This window comes from Schistocerca nitens, chromosome 7 (assembly GCF_023898315.1).
Source record: "Schistocerca nitens isolate TAMUIC-IGC-003100 chromosome 7, iqSchNite1.1, whole genome shotgun sequence".
NCBI lineage: Eukaryota > Metazoa > Arthropoda > Insecta > Orthoptera > Acrididae > Schistocerca > Schistocerca nitens.
Genome location: NC_064620.1, coordinates 393675444 through 393701589, shown reverse-complemented (window position 1 = coordinate 393701589; position 26146 = coordinate 393675444).

Below are 26146 nucleotides of genomic sequence, written 5' to 3'. Positions count from 1 at the left end.
CTTTTATTCTGTAAAGCTAGTCATTTGCACGTAGTCCCTTTATATACGTGCATTTATTTGAAAGCACTCACTGTTATTAATAAAGGCTCGTATTATGTAAAAAGCAATCATTTGTACGTAGAATTTTATACGCGTGCATTTATTTGAATGCATTCACTCAGTATTAGTGAAAGAGCAATTAGTTCTTCAGTCATTTGTTGTTTATTGACCTCTTAACTTATATTAATTAAACTTTGGTTGGTGTTTGCCGTGTCTTCTGCGGTCTGTTTGTGTTCCAGTTTTCTGCGAGTTGGGGTGTGTGGGAGCGGCGCCACGTTCTGCTTCGGTGCACAGAAGCTGTGGCCTGTCGTCTAATGGAAAATGACTCCTGGTTGGGCCCCCGGGGTTGTTGTTTTGGACGGCTGGCCTGCTGCTCCCGGCATTTGAAGCTAAGTCACCGTTCGCTCAGGGTAGCCTGTCGTCACTGCCCATTTGGTAAACATTTAACGTGTTTCATGTATATTTAAAAAATATATGTAGGTTTTTTATTTGCTTGGGAATGAATTGTATTAAATTGTAATTTGCTGTGTTGCTTGTGTTATTTGGGTTCTTAACGAACTCGTGTGCATTTCATAAATCACTTTCATATTGCAAATTATTGCGCCTTTAAATAAATTATCAGTGCGACATTTCTTTAAATCACTTTCTGATTGTAATTTATTGTTCCTTTAAGTATTGAAATCTCTGTGGCTCATATCTTTAAGTCGGTTTTCGTAATTGTAATTTGCTGCCATGCTTGAGAAGAAATCTATCTGTGATATTTTGGTATTGTCTTCAAGATAGCCACGTGTTAGTTGTCTGTTAGTTGCTTTATAAGTATTGTCTTTAAATAAATTGCTAATTTATTGATTTGGTAGTTTTTGTGTTTAAGGAGTGACATTATAGTGGCCTTGACGTTCAATAGTAAGTGTACTCCTCATCCCGACTTCCTCAGTCAAGCGCTGCCATGTGTCACGAATTTTCTAGAGCTAACTCGACCTAAGAGTAAAGGAGTAGTAAAGAGTAAGTGTTTTAAAACTTCATGCACGATGCGTCATTTTTTCACGCATTTCAGTGTGTATGACATCATATCTCTTGAACTATGAGTGTACGTACATTCAGCGCAATATGTGTATACTGTCTCCGAAATACGTTGCGAATAGAGTTAGTAGCAAAGAAGTAATAAAACGTCATACACAGTGCAACAGTTTTTCACGGTTCCCATTGTTTATGACGTCACATCCATCCTGAAGTATGATACTTAGGTGGTTCTTATCCCCAAAGCGATTGTTGCCTGAGAGTAAGGGGTATGTATACCACGTTCGGTTGGAATTGTTCCAGTGTTTTAAGAGAAGACGTGTAACATACACACATCCATTCTTATAATGTGTATGACTTACAGATTTAAATAAAAGGAACATTCATTCGACCGACTATCAGTCAATAAAACCCAGCGCTCCACTCTCCAGTCACTACGCAGATGCTCGTTCCTGTGCTCAGTCTCCTTGAAGCATTTCGCTATTGCGCCTCTCTTGGTGCAGTAGCACGACCACTCCGTCGGTGACCAGCAGTACTACCGACATTTAGTACGCTTCTGCAACTTAGTGAGAAAGGTGTTATTTAGACATAGAGTTAGAGCAGCAGTCACTGTCTGCCCTCCTATGGGGCCATCTGCCTTACGGTCCAGTAGCATCTCCTAAGGGCCAAGGATCGAAGTGAGACCCGGCTAGCCACCGACCCTTTGTCTTTCATCGTCACCAGATCCGCTCTTCAGATGTTGTCGCTTCCGTCACCTGCCACTCACGGGCAGGTCACCTCCTCCCTCAGCTAGTGGCATATCCGTGTCCGTCAGCACTGCCAGCGTCTGAAATAGATCCACCGCTTGGGCAGGAATGCTACCACGCAACGTTGCTATGCTGAGTGAGGTGGCTGCGGAAGTCTCTACGACGATGCATCATCGCTACTGAGTACTTCTGGTTCGACGCCCATCTTTCATCTCCTGGGCGTGGTCACAGGATCTCCGTTGTAGACTGAACCAAATAAACAAACAAACTTCTATCAAGCCACATGTGACTGGATTCTCCCTCGGCTACCCACTACTGAACCCCTGCCCTTAGAACACCTACTACATTCTATACTCTTGGAAACCGGTTTTAAATATTATAAACTTAGACCATCTCTACTATTTTCCTGCCATTACGCTTCTCCCAGAGCTACTTTTCTAAATAGAGCTCGAACAATACAACGTGCCAATTGCGCAGAAAAGCATTCTGATTAAAAAAATTAATTCAAATTTAATTAAAAAAATTAACTCTGCTGTCAGCCTCTTTGAACATTAATGACATTTTCAGATACGTAATATAAAACATACCAACGTGGAACACGTTGTAACATAAGTACATAATTCATAAAAACTACAAGATGTTATATCAATCATATTATAAAGGCGCCATAAGCCCTTACCTCTACTTACAAGTGGATAACCATCACATGATTTCTCACATTAGATGTGGCACATAGGTATTGAATAGGATTGGGGAGAAGAGAAGTTTGTGGCACAACTTGACTAGAAGAAGGGATCGGTTGGTAGGACATGTTTTGAGGTATCAAGGGATCACAAATTTAGCATTGGAGGGCAGCGTGGAGGGTAAAAATCGTAGAGGGAGACCAAGAGATCAATACACTAAGCAGATTCAGAAGGATGTAGGTTGCAGTAGGTACTGGGAGATGAAGAAGCTTGCACAGGATAGAGTAGCATGGAGAGCTGCATCAAACGAGTCTCAGGACTGAAGACCACAACAACAACAACAATGTGGAACATAAATGAGATTTCTATTCCACATATGACGCCACAATTTACGTATTCCATATTCAACACAGTACAGGGATGGAACCCTGTAACTCGGTCACATGACTCCATGATACGTGTCAGCTGTAACAAATAGCTATGCAAACTGACAGTTACAATCAGTTGTTTTCCAAAGTTGTCAAAAACATACTTTACAGATAACATAGACTACGACGTGTCAGAGTGCAAAACAACCTTCCTTGGAGTGACAAATGTCACGTATCATGATGTAAGGAGTGATCAAAAAGTTTCCGTTCGAAGGCTTCGCAGTCCAGAATCGGTATGACTATTAGGCGAAATCACCGTAAGCGCCGAGGTACTCATCTCACCGATGCACCAGGATGAAGATACCCGTTTGGTAAAACAGTGTGTCCTGCTGCGTGAAGAAGACATTAACCTCCTACTGCTTATCCTCGTCCGACAGGAATCGTCGACGCTCCAATTTTAAGGGACCGAAGGCGTGATAAATGCATGGGGAGAGATCGGATTACAGGGTGGGTGCTCGAGTGCCTCCCACTTCAGTTGGCGTAACAGATGAAGCTGGCCTCCCAGAGTGATCGATGTTTTGAATCGAATCGAGACCAGGATGGAACTTGGCGCACCATCTCACAACGGTGGTTTGCGACACAAAAGATGCCCCATCCACTTTCTTCATTCTCCAATGGATGTCTAGCAGTGTATGTTCTTAGGCAGCCAAGAAATGAATAACAGCACATTGGTCCTGTTTGGGCGCATTTGGCAATAACGTCGCCATAGTTAATGTTTTCGTATTTACCGCACGCTCGTCGGAAAAACACGAATTCTAGCATGCCTACAAGACGGTGCTTATATACCAGCAGCCGAATCGTGCGGCGTGGCACATACGTTGCAGTAACGCCCTCAAACGGAAACTTTCGCCTCCTCTTATACATGGCACGCATTAATAAAACCGACAAACTACAGGATTCCTGAGCGGCAGTGGAACAAAAATTGTCCTATGAACATGAGTCCGAAAATGCACTGTTGTCACGGGAGATTGCGCTGAGGAGTGGCATTTCACCACGTGCTGTGTGTCCCTTGTATGTTGCCGGTTGTGTGATTGACGCAGCGTACTATAAGCATGATTTTCATCTCGGGAACAGGCCGAGATGGTGTATATCAGATTTGGAGGACCGGGTTCTACGGGATATTGAGACGAACCGTAGTACAAGCTCCAGGCAAGTGGCCCGACAGCGTGGTGTAAGCCAAAGTACTATTATGTGTATCCTGCACGACTACCGCTGCTATCCCTATAACATGCAACGCACGAGGTACATGTGGTTAGTGGAACTGTCATTCGTTGGCGACATCTATCGTGGCAATGACACATTTCCAGACACGTATTCGTAGGACTTTTCTTCCTCCATTTCCAGTCAAAAATCCGTCCCCAGGTTTTATTAATGTTCACGCTGTATACTGTTTTGCACTGACATGTCAAAGTAGATAGTCGGCGATGCTATCTGTAATGTCTGTCTGCAGTACAGTGCTGCATATGGACTGTGTAAAATGTGGTCTCAAATGTGGAGCAGTAATTTGATTTATGTACCGTCTAATGTGATAAATCATTTTTTCCATCCCCCACACGGATCCTCTACAACCTGATTCCTTTCGCCCATCTGCTCCTTTTCCTCGAACATATCCACACACTCTACACCTCCCGCTGCCTTCATCCCCCTCTGCCGCGCCTTCACCGTTGTGTCCCCCCACCCTCCAACTCTACACTCTTCATCTCCTTTCCCAAGGTGGCTTCCGTCAACTTCCCCTCCCGGATGATGCCCTCTCTCCCTCCTATCAACTCTGATCCTCACCTCCCCCCTCCTTTCCTCTGTCCTTTCCCCAGGATCCCTCCTCCCCCCCTTCCATCCTGTTTTCTACCTGCTTACCCTCTCTCTGCCTCCCTTCTCTCCCCTGAGTCATTTCTGCTCTCCCCTCCACTGCCTTTCCCACTCCTTCTAGTGTCTGCCCAGCCCCCTCTTTTCTAAGTCCCCTCCCTCCATCGGCTTCCCCCTTTTTCTTTTCCTCCCCTCGCCCCTTTTCGCGAACATAGGTCCGGGTCCTCCCCCCCCCCCCCCCCCATCTACGCCGTGTCACATGTATAGTGCTGTTATAAGTGAGAGTTCAGAGTTGTGCGTCCCCGGTCAGTGTTGCGAACAGTGCGTTGTCTTTTTTATCTCATGCAAACAGAAACCAGACTGTCGCCGTGTTTTTTAATTTTGCCTGTCTACTTCTACATCCGCATCGTCACCGCAGTGTTTTTATATTTCAAATTCCACACCTTACCGCCATTTTACAGTTTTTTTTACAATGTCACCGTTTTATAGAGAATAATAATGTGAATAGAAACAAACAAGAAAAACAGGCGTGTTTTTATTATTTGTTTCTATTCTCATTATGTTTTTTAACTTTTCTGTAGGCTGTAGAGCAGCATATTACGCTGCTGCCAGCACCCCCCCCCCCTGTCTATAGGGAGACGGGGGAAACTGAAATCGAATAAAGAAAAAAAATAATTTTTTTATCCCCCACCTGCCGCCGTATCGCCTATACAGTGCTACACTCCTGGAAATTGAAATAAGAACACCGTGAATTCATTGTCCCAGGAAGGGGAAACTTTATTGACACATTCCTGGGGTCAGATACATCACATGATCACACTGACAGAACCACAGGCACATAGACACAGGCAACAGAGCATGCACAATGTCGGCACTAGTACAGTGTATATCCACCTTTCGCAGCAATGCAGGCTGCTATTCTCCCATGGAGACGATCGTAGAGATGCTGGATGTAGTCCTGTGGAACGGCTTGCCATGCCATTTCCACCTGGCGCCTCAGTTGGACCAGCGTTCGTGCTGGACGTGCAGACCGCGTGAGACGACGCTTCATCCAGTCCCAAACATGCTCAATGGGGGACAGATCCGGAGATCTTGCTGGCCAGGGTAGTTGACTTACACCTTCTAGAGCACGTTGGGTGGCACGGGATACATGCGGACGTGCATTGTCCTGTTGGAACAGCAAGTTCCCTTGCCGGTCTAGGAATGGTAGAACGATGGGTTCGATGACGGTTTGGATGTACCGTGCACTGTTCAGTGTCCCCTCGACGATCACCAGTGGTGTACGGCCAGTGTAGGAGATCGCTCCCCACACCATGATGCCGGGTGTTGGCCCTGTGTGCCTCGGTCGTATGCAGTCCTGATTGTGGCGCTCACCTGCACGGCGCCAAACACGCATACGACCATCATTGGCACCAAGGCAGAAGCGACTCTCATCGCTGAAGACGACACGTCTCCATTCGTCCCTCCATTCACGCCTGTCGCGACACCACTGGAGGCGGGCTGCACGATGTTGGGGCGTGAGCGGAAGACGGCCTAACGGTGTGCGGGACCGTAGCCCAGCTTCATGGAGACGGTTTCGAATGGTCCTCGCCGATACCCCAGGAGCAACAGTGTCCCTAATTTGCTGGGAAGTGGCGGTGCGGTCCCCTACGGCACTGCGTAGGATCCTACGGTCTTGGCGTGCATCCGTGCGTCGCTGCGGTCCGGTCCCAGGTCGACGGGCACGTGCACCTTCCGCCGACCACTGGCGACAACATCGATGTACTGTGGAGACCTCACGCCCCACGTGTTGAGCAATTCGGCGGTACGTCCACCCGGCCTCCCGCATGCCCACTATACGCCCTCGCTCAAAGTCCGTCAACTGCGCATACGGTTCACGTCCACGCTGTCGCGGCATGCTACCAGTGTTAAAGACTGCGATGGGGCTCCGTATGCCACGGCAAACTGGCTGACACTGACGGCGGCGGTGCACAAATGCTGCGCAGCTTGCGCCATTCGACGGCCAACACCGCGGTTCCTGGTGTGTCCGCTGTGCCGTGCGTGTGATCATTGCTTGTACAGCCCTCTCGCAGTGTCCGGAGCAAGTATGGTGGGTCTGACACACCGGTGTCAATGTGTTCTTTTTTCCATTTCCAGGAGTGTATTTTAAGTGAGTGTTCAATGTTGTCCGTCCCCTGTCAGTGTTGCGAACAGCCACCATACTGTCGCTAGTTGTGTTTTCTTATCTTGTGCGAACAGAAACCAGACTGCTGCCGTGTTTTTTAAATTGGCGCTGTCTATTTACTATATGATTGAATCAGCATCGCCGACAGTTTTGTTTTTATATTTTCTTCTTATCTTTCTCTCTATGTTTCAGTTTTTAACAGTCACCGTTTTATAGCCAGTTTTTTTTTTTTTTTCATATCTCCTGATTCTGTTTTTTAGCTCTTCTGTAGGCTGCAGAGCGGCTTATTGTGCTGCTGCCAGCCCGCTCCCCCTCTTGGGGGGAATCGAAATCCAATAAAAAAAAATCATTTGATGGTTATCTGCTTGTAAGTAGAGGTGTCTGCCATGACATATTTGTGACGCGATTGTTATAACGTCTTGTAGTGTTTACAAGTTGTGTACTTTTGTTAGTTCTCCGTTGGTGTGTTTTATGTTAGGTGCATGTAAGTGACAAAAACGCCGAAATAGTCCGATAGCACAGTTAATAAAAAACATTACAGCCTACTACGGACCACACTTCCCTTTACAACATGTGTATTAAGTCGGACAATATTTGATATTGAAGTCAGTGGCGCCACATAACCACTCATTCGCAGTCATCTCGTAAATGACTCTTTTGAAAACACATGTTCACTGGGACATTTTTGCTTCTATCGTGTGTTTTTACTTACCATACGTCTTGGTTATTGTAATCTTTAGGGGAAGGAAATCTGTGAAGACGACTAATACTCCTTCCAGAGCTATGGTCCTGGATAGCTAGCACGTTTCCTGCCAACTTGTAGCTTCTTCTGGTTATGGTTTTTCATAAATTTGTTTTCTCAGCTTTACATTGTGGCATCTCTTCATCTCGTACTTATCTACATTATCATCCGCATCGATGGTTAAACCATTTCTGTCTCGACCAGCTCTCAAGAGCTTGGGTCCATCCATTCTGATTCTCATATTTTATTTACGCACTCGTGTTAGACATCTTCAGTTTTTATTTGACACATTCATTTCTCTACCTACCCGGCAAAGTGCATCCAGCCACGCCTATGAGAAATCTCATTTCTATGATCTTTTCAATATTGAAGAGTAGAGTAAACGAAGTTCATGTGCCTAACAAATCAAAAATCTTAAATGCGTTCTCTTATTTGGAGGCTATAAGTAAGAAGTACATAGCGATCTTCATTGATTTCAAAGAGGCTTAGGATTCAATTGAACGAACAACTCATCCAGAAATCGTAAAAGCTCCTAGATAAAGAAAGAAGTCCTATTACAGAACAGACTCTTACTGTCACCACCGCCATAGTTCTATAATGCTTTTGAAATCATGACGGCAGCCGATCAAGAAGATGGCCCTTCGATTATTCAACGAGCGCTCGAGAAAAAAAAGAATGGTTCAAATGGCTCCGAGCACTATGGGACTTAACATCTGAGGTCATCAGTCCCCTAGAACTTAGAACTACTTAAACCTAACTAAGGACATCACACACTTCCATGCCCAAGGCAGGATTCGAACTTGCGATCGTAGCGGTCGTGCGGTTCCAGACTGAAGCGCTTAGAACCGCTCGGCCACTTCGACCGGCACGCTCGAGAAAGTCATTTGTTATGGAGAAAAGAGATGAGTTTCAAAGGTGTTTAAACTAGCGTCGGCTTGTCAGAAACATCAGTTTCATAGTTGACAGCCTAGCATTTCCAGATGACATTGCGATTTTTTTCTGGGCTACTATAAACAGCTGCAGAACAAATCAATGAATTGAATACACAAATAGCAAAGACAGGAGTACTAGCCTCCTTTGACAAAACAGAATTTGTTACAAACGTCAGGTCAGCACGGAGAGTACTAGACGTAGAAGAAATACATCCTAGAAAGAAGCCTTTACATCACGGATCAGGAAAACGGGAACGGCATTCAACTAATCAACAATACCTCCAAGAAAACGAGCGGAGACTATATAACACGACATGGCATGCACTCGACTAATGTCGGAAATAGTGCTGGAGAGAATTGACACCATGAATCCTGCAGGACTGCCCATAATCCGCAAGAGTACGAAGGGGTGGAGCTGTCTTCTGAGCAGCACGTTGCAAGGCATCCAAATATGATCAATAATGTTCATGTCTGGGGAGTCTGGTGGCCAGCGGAAGTGTTTATCCTCATAAGGGTGTTCCTGGAGCCATTATGTAGCAATTCTGGACGTGTTGGGTGTCGCATTGTCCTGCTGGAATTGCCCAAGTCCGTCGAAATGCACAATGGACATGAACGGATGCAGGTGATCAGACAGGATATTTACGTACGTGCCACCTGTCAGAGTCGTATCTAGACGTTTCAGGGATCCCATATCACTCCACCTGCACACGCCCCACACTATTATAGAGTCTCAACCAGCTTCAACAGCCCCCTGGTGGGTCCATGGATTCATGAAGTTGTCTCCATACCCGTACACATCCATTCGCTCTAAGCAATTTGAAACGAGACTCGTCCGACTAGGCAACATATTTCCAGTCATCAACAGCCCAACGTCGGTACTGACGGGCTCAGGCGAGCCTTAAGGCTTTGTGTCGTGCAGTCATAAAGAGTACACGAGTGGGCCTTCAGCTCCGAAAGCCCATATCGATGATGCTTCGTTGAGTGGTTAGCACGCTGACACTTGTTGATGGCCTAGCACTGAAATCTGTAGCAATTTGCAGAAGGGTGCCCCTTTAGTCACGTTGAACTATTCTCTTCCGTCGTTGGTCTCGTTCTTGTAGGATCTTTTTCCGGTCGCGGCGATGTCGGAGATGTGATATTTTACTGGATTCATGATATCGGCACACTCATGAAGTGATCTTACGGGATAGTCTCCACTTCATCGCTACCTCAGAGAAGCTGTGTCCCATCGCTCGTGCGCCGACTATAATACCAAGTTCAAACTCTCTTAAATCTTGATAACGAGGCATTGTAGCAGCAGAAACCGAGCTAACAGCTGCACCAGACACTTGTTGTCTTATATAGGCGTTGCAGATCGCAGCGCCGTATTCTGCCTGCTTGAACACGCATAACTATACCAGTTTGTTTGCACTTCAGTGTATATGACACAGGATGACTTGCTATGTATACGTCTGCTCTGACTGAGAAATTATTAATAAGAGAAAGACATTTAAGCAAAATAGTAATTCTGAAGAAGACAACCATGAACCCTAGATACAGGTAGTAAAGATTACATACACTACTCATACGGTCCCGGCGGAGGTTCGAGTCCTCCAGCGGGCATGGGTGTGCGTGTTTGTCCTTAGGATAATTTAGGTTAAGCTTAGGGACTGATGACCTTAGCAGTTAGGTCCCACAAGATTTCACACACATTTGAACACTCATACAAGAAGGATTGTTTCCTGTAAGCTTGAACAATCGGATTTTGTACTACTCTTTCAGCAGGAAACCAATGAGGATTCGATCACATAGGTAAGAAAAGGGCCTGCAAGAAGTGGGGCTAACGCTGGAGTATATTCAAAAACGAATACCGATCAATTCAAAATCAGTATTGTTTCCAAGAAAATCAAAATTAAATTTTTTCAGAACGTGAACTAAGGCGAGGAAGGAACAACACCGAAAACGAATCTGGGAATACTAGGCTAAAGTTAATGATCCATTCTCCTCATTCAGCATACAAGCTATTTTTACGGTTTTTTTTTAAACTAATAAAGCAATCAATGTAAATCCTTTTGGACGTTATTTTACTGATTCTTGGACAACATTTTCTTTTTTTGTTAGAAATTCAGTCGCTATCAAGCGCCACATCTGAGGGGTTAAAGTTTGTATGTCCATTATTAGGTGTAGCAAGACGGAAGTCCTGCATGTGCAAATATTAGCCGCCCGCGGTGGCCGAGCGTTTCTAGGCGCTTCTGTCTGGAACCGCGCGACCGCTACGTCGCAGGTTCGAATCCTGTCTAGGGCATGGATGTGTTTGATGTCCTTAGGTTAATTAGGTTTAAGTAGTTCTAAGTTCTAGGGGACTGATGACATCAGATGTTAAGTCCCGCAGTGCTCGGAGCCATTTGAACCATTCGCAAATGTTATCTGAAATCAAAAAACAAACCATTTTCTTAATCTGTAGGATATTTTGCTCGGACTAATACCACAGTTCTCGGAAATTTGGAAAAATAATAAAATGGCAGACGTTTGAAACAGGAATCTAGTTTCGTCGTGTGTTTTTGGTCACATTTTTGAAACAACTAATGAATAAATTAAAACAAAAAAGTTAGCCCGTTACTCCTTGCGGACATTCCCGAGGAGTAATTCAGCCTCGTTTTAGAAAGATACCTTTATAGGTGTCTCCTCCGTCCATTCCGTAAGCTTGAGATACAGTGCATTTCATGCTGACGGTACGGACTGCGAGCAAACTAATAAAAACATGTTTCTGAAATTTGGCTGAATTACTCCTTTGGCATATCTGCGTTGAGTAATAGGGTAGTTAGTATTTAAATTTTATTCACTAGTTACAGCAAAAAGTGGCTAAACTACACGGCTAACTTACATCTTAATTTCAAACATCCGTCATTTTATTCATATTTTTTATTATTTCAGAAAACTGTGCACTTAGTCTATGCATAATATCCTATACATTAAAAAAATAGTTTGGTTTCTGATTTCAGAAATAACTTGCAAACTGCAGGATTTCCGTCATAGGCACACCACATTTTGGACAAATCAACTTTCACACCTCGGATGGGATGCGTAATCACGGTTGACTTTCTTTAAAAAAGTCAGAAGATGTTGTCTAAAAATCAATAGATAATGTGCTTCATTAGTTTTTCCAAAAAATCGTAAAATCGTTTATTTTATAGGCTGAGGAAAATGGACCTTAAAATTCTAGACGAGAGGGAAAGGGAAAGCACACTTGAAAAGCGTGGTCTGCTGGTGGCCAAAACGTAAACAAGGTCATAGAAGTTACTGCTGTAAAACAGAAAGTCGCTATTTTATTACCTTCCATTGTTATTCTGCTCTTATTATTCCTCGTTATATTTCTAAGGACGAGACACAAAATCCTCAATCATCGGAATACTTCAACAAACCTCCCTACACCGTGAAAAAGATTAAGAATTTCCTGGCCGCAGGAAAGTAAGCGGTGCGTTATGAAGGCAGTTTCATCAAACAGGCGCCGAAAAGCGGATTATTTTCCGTCAATAATGCCAACCATTGCTTCGGCTTACGACTTACGAGCTCCCTGGTCGCAAATTCGCGCTGAAGAGCTGTTGTAAGAGTTCTAATAATACTTATAAGAGTTCTAATAACAGGGGACTCCCCTGTGAACGTGTGCCGTTTTGCGATGGAAAGTGGAAAAACTAATTTCCTGCTGCAGAAATGTTTCGTAAAAATAATTCAATTTTAGCTACCAGTTTTGGAAAACAAAGCTAGTAAACCGCTAAAAACGAGAAAATAGGACTTTGCGAACTGAAAACACTCCGGGAGGGATTTACTCTTTGTGGAACAACTTCAAAAAATAGTCACAGTATTTTGCTGCTATAAAAACTACTTTTGGTAAACACTAATCAAATGGTTCAAATGGCTTTGAGCACTATGGGACCTAACTTCTGAGGTCATCAGTCCCCTAGAACTCAGAACTACTTAAACCTAACTAACCTAAGGACATCACACACATCCATGCCCGAGGCGGGATTCGAACCTGCGACCATAGCGGTCGCGCGGTTCCAGACTGTAGCACCTAGAACCGCTCGGCCACTCCGGCCGGCAAACACTAATCAACAATAGAAAAAAAGTGCCATTCAGTACCCAGGGTGGGCCACGAGACAGTTGTAGTTAGCAATCTTTAGAGTTTGTTTCTAACATAGTGGTAGTCAGTAAAGAACTTGACTAGTGCGTAGTAGCCATAAGTCAGTTGACAATGGCAGTTTGTTGTAATGTCGTGTGTTGTCTCCTGTGAAACAACGAATAGAATTATTAACTACAGAACGGTGGGTATATGTTATGTATACGCGGTTGAAACATGACCATATTTATAGTAATGTTTGTGATTTCTTCATTGTACGTTCTCCTAACATCCAACGTCCACCCCGACAAGGTTAAATTTATGATTTGAAGAGAACGGGTCTGTAAAGGAGCTTCCACGCTAAGGTAGACCGAAGTCTGTTACTGCAGATGAGAATTTTAATGTCATAGTTCAATGTTTTGTACAGTCACCAACTAAATCGGAAAGAAAAGCGTCGCCCGCTGTGGACGAGCGGTTCTAGGAGCTTCGGTCCGGAACCGCGCTGCTGCTACGGTCGCAGGTTCGAATCCTGCCTCGGGCATGGATGTGTGTGATGTCCTTAGGTTAGGTTAGGTTTAAGTAGTTCTAAGTCTAGGGGACTGATGACCTCGGATGTTAAGTCCCATAGTGCTTAGAGCCATTTGAAGGAAAAGCGTCCAAGGTGTATGGAAAAGGAAGAACAAGCCTACGAAGGATTTAGAAAAAGTTGAAATTGAGACTGTATAGAGCTACTTTACTTATGTCCTCAACGAAGATTATCCAGACAGTCGTCTGTAATTCCAAGAGTTCTACACGATGTAACAAAATCACGATCCCAAGTTTTACAATGACGTTCGCTGGAACGACGAAGCGACTTTTAAGCTGAGTGGAAGAGTGATCAGACACAACTGTATCTACTGGGATTCTACGAACGCTCCTGGCGTCAGTGCAATGTTAAGGAGGTTCTGCGGTGGCCAGTCGTACCTTTTTCTTCTTTTTTTTAACGACACTGTCAGTGTTGTAAATTACGTACATATGCTTCTAGAAGTATTATTAAAAATTAAATAATTCCACTTGTAGAAAATCTGCATTCGGTAAGGAAAAGTAGTTATGGCAAGAAGATGGAGCAGCCCCGCATTATGAAATTATTGTGCGCGATTTTCTAAGTGTAAACTGCTGAATGGATTGGCAGACAAGGTATTACTCCATGGCATCCACGACCTCCAGATATCAAACCTATGGATTTTTCAGTCTGGGGCACACAAGAAAACTGTGTTCATTCCGTCAACATTCGGTATATTCAGCATTTGAAGGAACGAGTCCTATTCGCATCAAAAAACCCATAATCCCGGAAGGTATACGACATAATTTGGAAACCAGCGTTGAAAAGATGCGATGTTTACTTAGAACAACACGGAAACCACTTTGAGCATCTTTTGTGGGTTGATGGAGCTCTGCATGTATTGTGCTAGCCGCGCGTAGTGGGTGCGTGGTTGGAGGTGCCATGTCACGGATTGCGCGGCATCTCCCACATCCCTCGGGCATGGGTGGGTGTGTTGTTCTTAGCATAAGTTAGTCTAAGATAGTTTAAATAGCGTGTAAGTCTAGGGACCATGACCTCAGCAGTTTGGTCCCTTAGGAATTCGCATATATTTGAATATTTTTGTATTGTGCTGATAATAAATTTGTAATTTCATTTGTTTAGTATTATTGCACCAAAAGAATATTTGACAACTGGCTTATGGGCCACCATGTAGAAGGTACTTGTGGAACCAGAAAGAGATGTTGTCCAATAATTATTGTTCTGATCTTGAACCCGAAGACTGATTTGATGCAGCTCTCCAAGCTAGTCAATTTCTTCATAGCCGCATGACTATTGCTCTTGCATCCACTTGAACCAGTCTACTGTGGTGAAGCCATGATCTCCCTCAACCCCTCAACAACTTTACCCCCTCCCCCCACACATCCGTCCATTACCAAACTGGATAGGGCTTGACGCCTCTGATTGTGCCCCGTGAAGCTGTTCCTTCTTTTAGTCATTTCTAAAAGTTTTTTTCTCTCTGATTTGATTGAGGAACTCTCCATTAGTTTTAGGCCGATCCCCTTAATCTTCAACTTCTTTTGTAGAACCACATTTCATAAATTCCTATTCTCTTTTTTTTTTTCATGCTGTTTAACGTTCACGTTTCAGTTCCATGTAATGGTATATTACAGACAAAAAATTTCATAAAAGAACAGAAAAAACAGTCTAGGTTTCACAATGTAGGTGTATTTTATCTTCACATATGACGCGTTTCGCCTGTTCAAGGCGTCATCAGACAAACTCCGGGAAAACTACTACCTGGTATATGTATAAATTGCTGTTACAGGCAATAATAAATGAATTAATTAAAAATAACAAGAGGAAGACATACACCGATAGTACTATGGAGCACAGGGCCACATTTGTGTTTCAGGTGGTGGTAAAGGGGTATAAATTTCAACTCATAAAATATTGCACCAAAGCTGAGCTTACTTATAAAAATTCTTGCTAATCGTAACCGAGGCTGTGACGGTACGTCACATAAATGAACATTTGGAGAAATGGAAAGGAAGTTTTTGTTATGAGACGTGTGAATATTTCAAGACAGTGTACGTGTGCACGATGTATAACAAATGGTAAAGAACGTAAGTTATTATTATCAAAACACAAATATCTATGTAATTAACAAAACACAGTTTTTTGGTATAATCTCTGTGTAACATAGGCCATGAAGATCAGAGACAGTGCTTTGATTGAACTAACTCCCCTGTTTTGTTTCGTCTAGCGGTAGGCCGCCATTGTAGCTCTGTCTGATAATTAACGTAAGTTTTATCTGTATTTTGAAAAATATAATAGAAATTGTCATTTGAAAGTGTGTATTACTGACTTAGTTGTCACCTCTCATGATTGCAACCATTAGTTATAATTAACAAAGTTTTTACAGAACTTCGTAGTACAGGGAGTTCATCTCCACTAGCAGGATTTAGTCGGCCATTACGCTGACTGTCTTATTTAATTAAAATGTCATGTCATAATATTAAATGTAAATGCGAGAGACTTCTCAATCTTGATCTGTCATTAATTTCAAAGTTAAAAAGAGTCAAAATAGATTTGGTTTATTAATATTTAGAATACTGAGTATGTTTCACTTTGGCCACCTAACGGCAGACGAGATTCTCTCCAGTTTTGCCTTGCAAATAATGAAACAGAAATATTTAAAATCATTACATTACGCAATATCTCAGTTAATCTTTACGTAACTTGGTACATAAACAACCAGTAGCCCCTGAGACACATATTGATAGTTACAGTTTGCGTAAGAATACGTATATTTTGTTTTATAAATGGCAGCGCTCACGCAAACTATTTATTAGAAGGCGGTGAGTCGCGCGTTGTGTTTTAAAAATATTATATCGTGTGTACTTCGGGGCACCCGATGTCCGTACGAGTGTTATCGCGGTATAAGTTAATTAAAAGTCTCATGCTACCCCACAATATTTAAAGCCATCCCAACCAAAGTCATGTTGTTTGTTGTGGTCTTCAGTCCTGAGACTGGTTTGATGCAGCTCTCCATGCTACTCATTCCTCTGCAAGCTTCCTCATCTTCCAGTACCTACTGCAACCTACATCATTCTGAATCTGTTTAGTGTATTCATCTCTTGGTCTCCCTCTATGATTTTTACCCTCCACGCTGCCCTCCAATGCTAAATTTGTGATCCTTTGATGCCTCAGAACATCACCTACCAACCGGTCCCTTCTTCTTGTCAAGTTGTACCACAAACTCCTCTTCTCCCCAATTATATTCAATACCTCGTCATTAGTTATGTGATCTACCCATCTAATCTTCAGCATTCTTCTGTAGCACCACATTTCGAAAGCTTCTACTCTCTTCTTGTCCAAACTATTTATCGCCCATGTTTCACTTCCATACATGGCTACACTCCATACAAATACTTTCAGAAACGACTTCCTGACACTTAAATCTACACTCGATGTTAACAAATTTCTCTTCTTCAGAAACGCTTTCCTTCCACATTGCCAGTCTACATTTTATATCCTCTCTACTTCAACCATCATCAGTTATTTTGCTCCCCAAATAGCAAAACTCCTTTACTACTTTAAGTGTCACATTACCTAATCTAATTCCCTCAGCATCACCCGACTTAATTCGACTACATTCCATTATCTTCGTTTTGCTTTTGTTGATGTACATCTTATATCCTCCTTTCAAGACAATGTCCATTCCGTTCAACTGCTCTTCCAAGCCCTTTGCTGTCTCTGAAAGAATTACAATGTCATCGGCGAACCTCAAAGTTTTTATTTCTTCTCCATGGATTTTAATACCTACTCCGAACTTTTCTTCTGTTTCCTTCACTGGTTGCTCAATATACAGATTGAATAACATTGGGGAGAGGGTACAACCCTGTCTCACTCCCTTCCCAACCACTGCTTCCCTTTCATACCCCTCGACTCTTATAACTGCCATCTGGTTTCTATACAAATTGTAAATAGCCTTTCGCTCCCTGTATTTTACCCCTGCCACCTTTAGAATTTGAAAGAGAGTATTCCAGTCAACATTGTCAAAAGCTTTCTCTAAGTCTACAAATGCTAGAAATGTAGGTTTGCCTTACCTTAATCTTTCTTCTAAGATAAGTCGTAAGGTCAGTATTGCCACACGTGTTCCAATATTTCTACGGAATCCAAACTGATCTTCCCCGAGGTCGGCTTCTACTAGTTTTTCCATTCGTCTGTAAAGAATTCGCATTAGTATTTTGCAACTGTGGCTTATTAAACTGATTGTTCGGTAATTTTCACTTCTGTCAACACCTGCTTTCTTTGGGATTGGAATTACTATATTCTTCTTGAAGTCTGAGGGTATTTTGCCTGTCTCATACATCTTTCTCAGCAGATGGTAGAGTTTTGTCAGGACTGGCTCTCCCAAGGCCGTCAGTAGTTCTAATGGAATGTTGTCTACTCCTGGGGCCTTGTTTCGACTCAGGTCTTTCAGTGCTCTGTCAAACTCTTCACGCAGTATCCTATCTCCCATTTCGTCTTCATCTACATTCTCTTCTATTTCCAGAATATTGTCCTCAAGTACGTCGCCCTTGTATAGACCCTCTATATACTCCTTCCACCTTTCTGCTTTCCCTTCTTTGCTTAGAACTGGGTTTCCATCTGAGCTCTTGATATTTTACATGTGGTTCTCTTTTCTCCAAAGGTCTCTTTAATTTTCCTGTAGGCAGTATCTATCTTACCGTCTCCCATAAGTCCAACCCCTCGTCCAAGTCGTGGGAGATGGGCAACGGCACAAAGTAGGGGACTGCCTATAGGGGCGATGTACAGCGGGGACTTCGTGTGCCCCAGGACCGCTACGGTAGCTGGGAAGGCCCTATGGGAACCCTGAAACGTGACGGCTAACGGGGCTCTGGTGAAGCTGCGATAGGCCTAGCAAGCCAGTAGTGGATAAATTAACTGCTTTTAAAAAGGGAACATGCCTCGGATCACGGAACGGATTTAAAGGAAACCGACCAAGCAATGGAAAAGGATTACGAGATGGTTTACGACTGGGCACCTTAAACGTAAGGACTCTAACTGGGAAGTTAGAAGAAATTGTAGAAATGATGGAAAGGAGGAAATTGGACATCTTGGGACTTGCTGAGACAAGGTGGAGAGGAGTTGGTGAAAAACCACTAAGTAAAGGATGTAAACTGTACTGGATAGGGAATGAGAGGGGAAGAAATGGAGTGGCAATAGTGGTCAGAGAGGGTCTGCAGGAGGAGGTGGAAGGTATCAATGATCGAATGATAAAAGCTAGAGTACGAGTGAAAGGAAAAAGCATTGAAATCATCCAAGCATATGCCCCACAGGTGGGGTGTACAAAAAAGGAGAAGGAGGAATTCGAAGATGACATGCAAAAGCAGCTAAATGGAGGTAATCAGATTATAATAGGGGACCTCAATGCACATGTTGGCACAGACGGGAAAGGGTTCGAGGAGATAATGGGACCAGAGGGCTGGGGGAACCGAAATAGAGAAGGAAAATTGTTGCTGGAATTCTGCAAGAGGAATGGGCTGGCGATCGCAAATTCCTGGTACAAGAAGAGAAGTAGCCACAAAATAACTTGGTACAGTGGAGACTGGTCCCAAACTTCAGTAGTAGACTATGTACTATTGGATAGGCAGATGATGAGCAGCCTCACAGATGTTAAGGTCATTCCATCTGAGGCCTTAGACAGTGACCACCGGCTGTTGGTAGCCACCCTGAGAGAGAAAAAAGATAGGAGGGCAACAGATATACAGGAGAAAAGGTTGAAGACATGGATGCTGAAAGAGGATGAACGGAGGACCCAGTACCAGACACTGATCAGGAAGAAGCTGCCAAAGGAAGATCAGAGAACAGTGGAAGAAGAATGGGGAGATTTTAAGAGGGCTCTAGTTGAGGCAGCTGAGACTGTGTGCGGAAGAACTAGCACAAAGAGGAGAAGTAAGGAAACCCCATGGTGGAACAACATATGTAAAGAGGCAGTACTTCGAAAGAACAAAGCCTTCAGAGAATGGTTCCAGACCCGAACAGAGGAAGCTAGGGTAAAATATAAGGAAAGCAAGAAAGCGGCACAGACCATAGTAAGGGCGGAGAAGAAGAAGTGGATGGAAAAATGGACAAGAATGTTAGAAGAGGACAGTGAAGGGAACAAAAAAGTACTTTACACCATGGTAAGAAATAAGAGGAACGACAGAAGCGAGTGCCTGAGGATCATGGATAATAATGGAAGAGTTGTGGAGGAAATGCATGAGCTCAAAAAGATTTGGAAGGAGTACTTTGAAGATCTGTTGAATGCCGCCAAGCGGGTAACTAACAGCGATGGAGAGCCTAAGGCAGCAGACGATTATAATAGTGGGGAAATTGATGATCTAACTTGGAATGAAGTGGAAGAAGCCATAAAGAGGATGAAAGGGGGCAAGGCACCAGGTTGGGACGAAGTAACAGTGGATATGATACGAGCAGCAGGAGTAGTAGGAACCCAGTGGCTATACAGAGTGCTGAGGGTGGTGTGGAAGGAGAACAGAATTCCTGAGGATTGGAAGAAAGGAATTATAGTCCCGATCTTCAAGAAAGGGGATAAAAGGAGATGTGAGAACTACAGAGGAATCACCCTGCTATGCCACTGTGGAAAAATCTATGAAAAGATCCTGGAGAAGAGAATAAGAAGCAGTATTGAAAGTAGACTGCAAGAGGAGCAGTACGGTTTCAGACCGGGAAGATTAACAACGGACCTCATATTTGCGGTAAGGCAACTGCAGGAAAGGCACTATGAGTACGGGAAGGACTTAATCATGGCCTTTTTAGATATTGAGAAGGCGTATGACAGTATCTGTAGGGACAAGCTCTGGGATGTGCTGAACGCAAAAGGGATAGATGAAGAGATAACACGAAAAGTCAGAAAAATGTATGAGGGAAGTGAGAGTTGTGTTAAAGTGGGGAGGGAACGTACTGCATGGTTCAAGCTGGAAAATGGGCTGCGACAGGGAAGTGCACTTTCGCCCTTATTGTTTATTATTGTTATGGATAAAATCCTACAGCAAGTATCAGATGCAATTGGAGATCATAAAATGAAAGCAGTGCTTTTTGCCGATGACCTGATGTTATGGGGAAATTGCGAGAAGGAGGTGCAAGAGCAGTTAGATGTATGGGAGGCAACGGCAGCACAATATGGAATGCATTTCTCTGCAAAGAAAAGTGAAATAATTGTCACAACAAGGAAGAAAAATAGGCCAAATGTGGATATAACTTGTGGAGGGGAAAAACTACAAGTGGTAGATAACTTCAAGTACCTGGGAAGCATGATTGAAAGTAAGGGGGGAAACGCAATGGAAATAAATGAAAGGTGTAGAAAAGCAGGGCAGTTCTACAAATGCATTAGGGGGCTTATTTGGAGCAAGGAGGTGCCACAGAAATCCAAGGGAATTATATACCGAACCTACTTTGTCCCCATATTGACATACGGAAGTGAGAGATGGGTAATGCACAAAAGCGACAAAAGTAGAATACAGGCTAGTGAAATGAAGTTCCAGAGGAGCAGGTTGAGTGTAACAAGACGGGACAGATTGCGAAATGTGTATGTGAGGGAAAGACTAAAGGAGGAACCAGTGCAGGACAGGATAGAAAAATCAAGACTGCAGTGGTATGGACACATGAAGAGAATGGATGAGGGAAGAATTCCAAAGAGGATGTTTGATCTGCAACTGGAGGGGAAGAGGCCCAGAGGAAGACCAAGAGATAGATGGGTGAAGGGAGTGAAGGAATGTGTGACGCGAAGAGGGGAGAACTGGACGAAGCTGGTAGAGGGGGAATGGTGGAAAGACAGAACACGATGGAGAGGCTTGTGTTCCCGACAGACCCAGCCAGTGGCTGGAAACTGTCCAAGATGATGATGATGAGTATCTATCTTACCCCTAGTGAGATAAGCCTCTACATCCTTACATTTGTCGTCTAGCCATCCCTGCTTAGCCATTTTGCACTTCCTGTCGATCTCATTTTTGAGACGTTTGTATTCCTTTTTGCCTGCTTCATTTACTACATTTTTATATTTTCTCCTTTCATCAATTAAATTCAATATTTCTTCTGTTACCCAAGGATTTCTACTAGCCCTCGTCTTTTTACCCACTTGATCCTTTCTGTCTTCACTACTTCATCCCTCAGAGCTACCTATTCTTCTTCTACTGTATTTCTTTCCCCCATTTGTGACAATTGTTCCCTTATGCTCTCCCTGAAACTCTGTACAACCTCTGGTTTAATCAGTATGTCCAGGTCCCATCTCCTTAAATTCCCACCTTTTTGCAGTTTCTTCAGTTTTAATCTACAGTTCATAACCAGTAGATTGTGGTCAGAGTCCACATCTGCCCCTGGAAATGTCTTACAATTTAATACCTGGTTCCTAAATCTCTGTCTTACCATTATATAATCTATCTGATACCTTCTAGTATTTCCAGGATTCTTCCATGTGTGTCATAAAATATATAATTATAAAAATAAAAAATATACACTTATACCGTGATAAGTGGCGCCCAACGTGGGGCGGGACAATGGGGCGTGTGGTGGGTGCTGGATGGTGGGCTCTTTGGTGGCGATGGGCTGGCTATACCTCGATTATTGCGTAGAGCACCGTTAGAGAATCGGTCGTTGGTACAGGTACTTGTACAAGATTCGCTGTCGACGCAGTAGCATCCTCCTTCCCTGTGTCAGTAATCGAGTGGATTTCTTTGCTCAATTGAGCTGGATCCTGATCAGTGCCTAATATTTTGTCCGTTTCAGGTTGCTTAGCTTCCGGGTTGGGGGGTTGGGTTGTTTGGTTCAAAAATGGTTCAAATTGCTCTGAGCACTATGGGACTTAACATCTATGGTCATCAGTCCCCTAGAACTTAGAGCTACTTAAACCTAACTAACCAAAGGACATCACACAACACCCAGTCATCACGAGGCAGAGAAAATCCCTGACCCCGCCTGGAATCGAAACCGGGAACCCGGGCGCGGAAGCGAGAACGCTACCGCACGACCACGAGCTGCGGACTTGGGTTGTTTGGGGAAGGAGACCAGACAGCGAGGTCATCGGCCTCATCGGATTAGGGAAGAATGGGGAAGGAAGTCGGCCGTGCCCTTTCAGAGGAACCATCCCGGCATTTGGCTGGAGTGATTGAGGGAAATCACGGAAAACCTGAATCAGGATGGCCGGACGCGGGATTGAACCGTCGCCCTCCGGTTTTGGCAGTTGAGATCCTCTCATTGTGGGTGGGTTCCTCACTGGAAACTCTTGTATATTTTCGTCTGTGTCATAGCCTGATAGATCTTCCCCCTCTAACCGTTTGTCCTTGCGTGTCTTCACCATTTCGACTAGTATTAATCCTGACTGGTAAGACACGATTACACAAAATCTATTTTCCACCAAAAATGACACTACACAAAGCACATACAAAACACTGAAATCAAGTAATGCAAAGAAGCTACCTACTACTATTACTACTGAAACTAACAGTTACACTTTCGCACTCGTAATATTTCCGTTGCAGTGTGAAAAATTTTACTTCTGCTAAAACATTACTTTGGCAATCAATTGCACTAGCATTTATTTGATTCACACAGGTGATCGTGTGACCTCAAATCCAGAACACTAATCACTGTCTCAGAATTCTATCTCTGATTTACTCACTAGTACTAAGTTATAGTAAATGAATCTGACCAAATTTTCACTATCCGCTGACGTTAAAACAAACTGAATAAACACTTCTGACAAATGTTAACTCAAGATGATAAACAAAGTCCATGGCCCCGGATCCTTTCTTCCTTTAGTTTCCAGCCCAGAAGCGCATGCATATACACCATTACCTTTATTAGTTATTGTTGCTTGGTGTTGTCTTTATTTCAGTCGAGACAATGGTACGCATCTAGTCAGCTTCATGTCCATATATCTTCACTAGTTGGATCTCGTACAAGTTTTGTATTTTGTGGTACATGGAAACAGATTACATATATGGCATTAATTTCACATACATATAATTACATACATAAAAAAATTTCTTTTAAATATAGTTTTCTAGACGGACAACCATATCTCAGTCATTTTCTGTATTTAATATTGGTTCATAAAATTTCGGGCCCTCACTTTGTTGGGCGCCACTTATCACGGTATAAGTGTATATTTTTATTGTTTTTATAATTATATATTTTACGATTTTGATTGTGGTGGCTTTAAATATTATGGGCTAGCATGAGACTTTTAATTAACTTATACCGAGATAACACTCGTACGCACGTCGGCTGCCCCGAAGTACGCACGATATAATATTTTTTAATCACTATGGAGCACAGGGCCACATTTGTGTTCCAGGTGGTGGTGAGGGGTATAAATTTCAACTCATAAAATATTGCACCAAAACTGAGCTTACTGATAAAAATTCTTGCTAATCGTAACCGAGGCGTCGAACGTAATTAAGAGTCTCGTGGAATTGGGAGGTAACAGCTAGATAGTCACAGTCAATGATTCATTACATCGCCTAGAAGCAACACGAAAAAAGCTAATGACACCAGGAAAAAGAAAACTATTCAAATGGTTCAAATAGCTCTAAGCACTTTGGGACTTAACGTCTGAGGTCATCAGTCCCCTAGACTTAGAACTACATAAACTTAACTAACATAAGAACATCACACACATCCAAGCCCGAGGCAGGATTCGAACCTGCGACCGTAGCAGCAGTGCGGTTCCGCACTGAAACGCCTAGATCCGCTTTTTTTTATCTCATTTTGCTCGTTTTCGTTCGTTGTACCTGCTCTGGGCGGACGTCGGAAGACACCCGTTTCAGTTCATTGTTGATCCATTAACTCAGTTTTTTTATTACAGAGGGCAGCTAGCCCTCTGACCGAATACGCTGAGTTACCGTGCCGGCTAACCCGCTAGGCCACAGCGGCCTGCTAAGAAAGCTACTAACGTGTACCTAACTTAGGCATCTAGGCATATTCAGTGAGCAGAAAAAACTCGTAGATCCATATAATAGCTAGGCTAATACACATTAGGCAAATGACTGCACACTGATCTGTTTACAATACTCTGAGCACGCGCAGCCAGTCATGTCGGCAACTAGACTGCCAACCAAGCGCCATAGCTCCGTGGAGCCAAAGTGAGAAATGGCTCACAGGGTGGCGCACTAAAACTTAACTAATTGCTAAGGCTTAAATTAAATAATTAATAACTTATATAGTTTGCAACCATCATTTAGAGACATGCATTATATCAAAAAAATCTAATGTTTCGAAAAGACTTGTTCGTTTATCAGATTCGGAAATTTGAAAAAGATACGCTTTCAATCTCCTCCAATAAATGCAGTTTCTTGCCTTCTTTGGCCACTTGAAGGATTTTAAGGTTTTATAAATATGGGGGCCGGTGGCCAGAAGATTTGAGGTGCTGGGCAAAGGGCGAAAATTTTTCCACCTGACCTTTCCTCGTCAGTAGATGCTCGCTAAGCACAACTGCGGAACTTCTCCCTGTTTGATCGATATACTCGGTGTAACATTCTGTACACCTAATTTTACCTAGAGAATAAATACCTGACAGGCCGTTCATTATGGGAGAGCCCTTCAAAAAAAAGAACGTGAACGTCACTGGGCCGAAGCAGATTAGCAAGTTGTTTGAAAACGACCCTAGGAAATGGATAGCCACGCGTGTGCTTTCGATCGCGAAGAATTTATTGTGGAAACTACAGCGTTTTTTCGTTCATCATATAAACGGTTCACCAGCCATTTTTGTGTGCTACAAAGGGCAGATTGTCTTATTATTTATTGATATCGCCGTCAGAGAGAGGGAATTCACGCATTCATGTTATCGCAGCGCTAAAATAGCCGAGTTTATAGCCCCTCTGATGATTGGAGGAGGACTGCAATGTTGAAACACTTTCTGAAAATATCGTAGATAATTTTATCGCCATTCAGTCGTAGAGAGAGGTCAAGATTCTCCTAATTTAAGGTTCCATCTTGTTCCATTATTTTATGGGTGAAGACTAACCTAGGGTGCAACTGATTAAACTCCTCAGTCTCTTCGCGGGTGCTTTTGAAAATGATCAAAATATCATCCACATACTTCTTGTACAGAATGATTTTTTTCACTAATGGGGGATTTTCGTTTACAGTATTCAGAGTCAACGTGACTGACAGATGCATTGGCCAAGAAACCGGAGCAGTAACAACCCATCGCCAGGCCGTTAAGAGAAAAGTAATTTTGGAAAATCGATATTTCCAGAAGGCCAATGACCTCGTCTTCCTCTATTAAGAAAGACCCTTTTGCAGTCAAGGTTTTAGGTATAATTACAATGGTTTCGGTCACAGGTACATTTGTGTACAGGTTTTAGATATCTAGGGGGAGAGTGGGAAACAATTTTCGGGCAGACAAGTGCTTTCTAATCAAGAAACTAACTGTTTCCTATTACTTTTCGAATAATCCACCTCGAAGGTGACAATCTCTTTTAATTATTTTCAGAGTTTACGAGTTTCTCAAAAACGTTTTTTCCTATTGCTAGCCTGCGTCCTCTGTACTTTTGTCGTCGTTAGTTGTTTTGTTGCCCAGAAAGCAGAACTCCTCTACTATACTTTGTTCATCTCATCAGTAAACCTGATGTGACCAAACACAAACGCCATTTTTGGTCATCAGACCTACAACTGGCACGCTGGTGTTGTACATGGTCTTGGAAGTAGGTCTTGCTTATTACTATTGCACTGCAAGTGAAACGTTAAGATATTATAATGCATTTATAGCCATCAACGTTTATCTTAATCATGCTTTAGCTACGCATTTTTTATCTCAAAAATAGTGGTCTGTCGCATTCTCTGTAAACGCAGTTGTGCACTGATTGCCGCACTGTTAATACGTGCTGTGAAAATGGCTGTCGCAGCTTCCTGCTACGTAATGAAACATGCACGTGCAGCATCGTTAAAAAGTGGCGAGAAAGTGATG